This window comes from Bison bison, unplaced genomic scaffold (genome assembly GCF_000754665.1).
Source record: "Bison bison bison isolate TAMUID 2011002044 unplaced genomic scaffold, Bison_UMD1.0 scf7180017864236, whole genome shotgun sequence".
Classification (NCBI taxonomy): Eukaryota; Metazoa; Chordata; class Mammalia; order Artiodactyla; family Bovidae; genus Bison; species Bison bison.
The window spans coordinates 2,915,362-2,920,636 of NW_011494808.1; the positions used below are offsets into that span (position 1 = coordinate 2,915,362).

Sequence of the window (5,275 nt, forward strand, 5' to 3'; positions counted from 1 at the left end):
AGCCTGCGAGCCACAACCAGTGAGTAGCCCCACTCAATACAATTAGAGAAAAGTCCGAGCAGCAGTGAAGACCCAGTGCAGCCAAAAAAAAAAAAAATCAGTGTTGTACACCTAAAACTGGTATTACCAATATGTCACGTCAGTATACTTCAGTAAAAAAAAAAGAGTGTAACCCCATGTTGCTTTTCATATTTTTGCCTCTTCCATGAGAAGCAACTGTGATAGCAAACCCCACACTGGGCATCTACCCCCAGCCCCTGCCCGGCCGCCAGGCCTTTTCGGCCTGCTCCCTCCAAGCCTGCTAACTCTCAGGAGTCAAGAGGATCCCTGGGTTTTGGCTTGTATCCTTTCACCTCAACTTCACCACCCTCTTCCAGGCTTCGTGTTTTTCTAGGCCAGAGTTCACTCCAGATATTTTCATAAGCAGATCAGGTTTTGCAGGGAGTATTAAAAGCATCAGCTGGGGAGAGATCGCCTTCAGAAACAGTTGTTGAAAAGCTCACGAAGGGCTGCAGGGGAACAAAGGGGCGGGCTGATAAACAGGCGCGTCATTAATCCCAAACGTTAATTCTGGAAATCTGGTTGCTTGGCAGCAGCAGCGCCTTCAAACAGACCCCTGGCATTTTCTCCAAAAATATCTGTGCTACAGAGGCTCATGAGAGGTCCCAGTTTGTGCAGCAAGGCTGACAGCTGCTCTGGGAGCGTTGGGCACCATGACCTTTGAGCCAAAGCGGGCCGTGACCCCAAGTCTATCCCTGAAACGTGTGTTGGGAGCAGAAGGACCAGCCTGGGGCTGCCAACCTGGTGACAGGCTGGATGGCGGCGCCCACGCTCCCCCGCGGACAGTTCTGTGAGCCGGGACACCTAAGCCCTGGGCTCCTAGGGGGACGGATTGTTTTAAAAATAAAGCCAGAGTTGGGAGTGTGTTACACAGCACAGAACCAGAACTGAAAAAGCAACCTTTATGATTGATAGTCTTACAAAAATTAAAGTAACCCAGTGATGTTATGAGAAGGAGAAAAATTGACCTACATGAACTCAGACCATGCGGTTTTCTGTCTTGAAAGCCACTCTCCTCTCCCTGGGCTGACTTTACAACAGGAAGGTTTGTAAGGAGAGGTAGGGAGATAGGACTGCCTGAGAGAAAGAGGGGAGAAATGACCGGAGGATGGAGGGAAAGACAGAAGCCTTGTGTGCAGGGGTCTTGTGAGGTGAAAGTGGGTGAGAGGCCTCTTCAACCTTGGGGAATCCTGAAAGTGAATGGCATTATATTAATATTAAGAAAAACAGTGGAAAGGACTCCTGTAGAGGTCCAGTGGCTAAGACTTCGAGCTCCCAATGCAGGGGGCCCAGGTTCCATCCCTGGTCAGGGATCTAGAGCCCACATGTTGCAACCAGGAGCTCGCATGCTGCAACTCAAGCTCTTGGATGCCACAACCAAGACCTGTGCAGCCAGATCCACACATAGAAATAAATACTTAAAAAGAAAAACCGTGGGAAACAGAGATAGTCTAACCTGAAGCTAAAGGTGACCTGCCACGAAGGAAGGGATTAAGTGTGGGATTGGGGCGCAAGGAAAAGAGGGCGGCAGAGGATGAGATGGTGCGATGGCATCACCAACCTAAAGGACATGAATCTGAGCAAACTCTGGGAGATGGTGAAGGACAGGGAAGCCGGGTGTGCTGCAGTCCATGGGGGGCAAAGAGTTGGACACGACTGAACTACACAGGGTGCGAGACAGAGCCTGGGGAGACTGGGGGTTAAGACGGCATCTTGGGCTACGGGCTCCCAGATGATGAACGAATGGTAGAGCAGGTGTGGGTTACAGGGCGGCAGAGGAGACCCAGCACTTCCTAGGGTGCTTCACTGTGATGGCTCGGTCACGCTGTTGTGGGTACTGCTGTGAAAAGACGGAGAATTCTGAATTCTCAGTGGATTTGGGGAACCATGAGTGGTTTCATACTAAGTGGATTGACTACTGCTTTGGGGCTGAGCTAGAGTTCCCAGAGAGGCTGTGTTCGGGAAGCCTGGCTGGCATGAAAAACGTCTTCCCCCCAATCAACTTAACGCTACCATCATGCTATGGGAAAACACAGAGACCCATGGGCTTGGGGCAAAGTTCAAGAAAAAAGAGGAAAATAGAGTTAAAAAGACAAGGGAGAAAAGGGGAAAAGAAAGGGATGTTGGCTTTAAAAGAGGAAGACTGGGAGAATTCAGGCATTTGAACAGAATCATCTTGATCTGAGCCAAACATAATTATATCATCATCTCAAAACTACCCAGAATTCTCATGTTCAAGGAAACCAATTTTAAATGTCTAGGTAACTCTCATTTCACCAACTCCCAACAAAATAGGCTTTGAGATTCATCTAACCACACATCAAAAAAAAAAAAAGAAACCAAAGCAAACAAAATCAAGTTATTCAAGCAAAACCACAAACTGCTTTGGTTAACCTAAATTCTAGTGGAGGTAAGTATACTTCATTCTTCGAGTGGAGAGACTAGGCCAGGGGTGGGAAAACCCCAAAGCTGGACAAGTTATGCTGTCCACACAGCAAGTCAGTGGTGACACGGAGCTCAGCTCGCAGGCCTGTCCACCTGGGGCCCTGGGGCAGCCTCACCAACAAATCTCCTCGACAAGTACCACCACTCCCCACAGGGCCCATCCAGCATAGGGAGAAACCGCTGTTAAGGCTGAACTTCATCACTCTGGACCACACGGGGTGCGACTCAACACTCTGTAGCGACCTATATGGGGAACGAATCTATAAAAGAAAAGATACATGTATAACTGACTCACTTCACTATATACCTGAAACCAACACAATATTGTAAATCAACTATATGCCAATATTTAAAAAGACTGAACTTGAGCAATGCTTTTACTCCTCCTTTACTTTCAATAGACCTTGTCCACATCACTCTGACTAGCAAAACCTTAATTTCTGCTTGATATGATTCAGTTCAGTCGTTCAGTCATGTCCAAGTCTTTGCGACCCCATGGACTGCAGCACGCCAGGCCTCCCTGTCCATCACCAACTCCCGGAGTTCACCCAAACCCATGTCCATTGAGTCAGAGATGCCATCCAGCCATCTCATCCTCTGGCATCCCCTTTTCCTCCTGCCTTCAATCTTTCCCAGAATCAGGGTCTTTTCAAATGAGTCAGCTCTTCGCATCAAGTGGCTAAAGTATTGGAGTTTCAGCTTCAGCATCAGTCCTTCCAATGAATATTCAGGACTGATTTCCTTTAGGATGGACTGGTTGGATCTCCTTGCAGTCCAAGGGACTCTCAAGAGTCTTTTCCAACACCACAGTTCAAAAGCATCAATTCTTCAGTGCTCAGCTTTCTTTATGGTCCATCTCTCACATCCATACATGACTACTGGTAAAACCATAGCTTTGACTAGACGGATCTTTGTTGGCAAAGTAATGTCTCTGCTTTTTAATATGCTGTTTAGGTTGGCCATAGCTTTTATTCCAAGGAGCAAGCGTCTTTTAATTTCATGGCTGCAGTCACCACCTGCAGTGATTTTGGAGCCCAGAAAAATAAAGTCGGACACTGTTTCCACTGTTTCCCCATCTATTTGCCATGAAGTGATGGGACCGGATGCCATGGTCTTAGTTTTCTGAATGTTGAGCTTTAAGTCAACCTTTTCACTCTCTTCCTTCACTTTCATCAAGAGGCTCTTCAGTTCTTCTTCACTTTCTGCCATAAGGGTGGTGTCATCTGCATATCTGAGGTGATTGAGATTTCTCCTGGCCATCTTGATTCCAGCTTGTGGTTCTTCCAGCCCAGCGTTTCTTATGATGGACTCTGCATAGAAGTTAAATAAGCAGGGTGACAATATACAGCCTTGACGTACTCCTTTTCCTATTTGGAACCAGTCTGTTGTTCCATGTCTGGTTCTAATTGCTGCTTTTTGACCTGCATACAGGTTTCTCAAGAGGCAGGTCAGGTGGTCTGTTCTGGTTGATATGATTATGTCTTACATATTGATCACCACTACTGAGGGTGATTTTTACCAGTAACTGTTATTTTTCTAAGGGAAATGTCAAATATACCCGACTATGATGAGAAGTATATATTCAGTGAAGGTGAGTGAAATTCAATCATTATAATAACTGTTATGGTAAATGAATTTTTCTTTGGTTGTCAAATCACCCTCTATTAAATTATTTTTCTTAGATGTTCTTAATGAGCTGGGCACTCCATCACACCACTGTTGATGTCACCTATGAGGGGGTGGAGATGGTGGCTGTCAACACGGCAGTCCACAGACTGGGTGGTCCCCAGGACCTCTTTAATGGTTGCAGACACTTCTCCAGCCAAGACCACTGCTGCATCTGTCGGCTTTGACAGTCTCATCAAAAGCAGTGTTTCCACTGTGCTTAATGTTTTTCTGCTTCCTTCTGTCTTTTGGCAGCTGCTTGAGGGCTCTGAAGATTAGGGCAGAGGCAGAAGGTACCACCTCAACATGGGCCTGTCTGGGCTAAAGGTCACTTTCATTGTCATCCTCACACCCTTCCAATCACCGGTTGCCTTGGCCGAGGCATCTCATCTTCGCCAACCTTTTTTTTCAGAGACAGACCCAGGAGGCCGAGCTTGGGGGCCAGGGCAGACAAGGGACCTACTTCCCCACCAGGGCACTTTAGGTACACAACTTTGATCTCGTTGGGGTCATCGACCTTAGGCGGCAGGCTGAGGGCGGCTGATGTCGGACAAACCTGGCTTCGGGACAACCAAAGAAAGTTGCACCTTGGCCTCCTCTGAGCCAAAAGTCTGTGTACTAATAGCAAATATTTAATTCTTAAAAATAACGATCAGTTTTATCAATCGTGAGCCTTACATCTTTCAAACACAAAATGTACAGCTGAGGAAGAGGAACTCTGAGCACCTATGATCAGCCTACCATGCTTCAATTCAGTCTCTCAGTCGTGTCCGACTCTTTGCAACCCCATGGACTGCAGCACACCAGGCCTCCCTGTCCATCACCAACTCCCGGAGTTTACCCAAACTCATGTCCATCGAGTTGGTGATGCCATCCAAAGACCTCATCCTCTGTCGTCCCCTTCTCCTCCTGCCTTCAATCTTTCCCAGCATCAGGGTCTTTTCAAATGAGTCAGCTCTTCCCATCAGGTGGCCAAAGTACTGGAGATTCAGCTTCAGCATCAGTCCTTCCAATGAACACTCAGGACTGATCTCCCTTAGGATGGACTGGATCTCCTTGCAGTCCAAGGGACTCTCAAGAGTCTTCTCCAACACCACAGTTCAAA

At 47.3% G+C, this 5,275-nt stretch overlaps 1 protein-coding gene and 1 pseudogene across 4 annotated transcripts in view; both read right to left on the reverse strand.

The window, feature by feature from the left end:
* SLC20A2 (solute carrier family 20 (phosphate transporter), member 2) overlaps positions 1-5,275 on the reverse strand; it is a 115,035-nt gene that overhangs the window by 46,825 nt on the left and 62,935 nt on the right. The window lies entirely within an intron of this gene.
* LOC104993251 lies at positions 3,919-4,816 on the reverse strand (annotated as a pseudogene).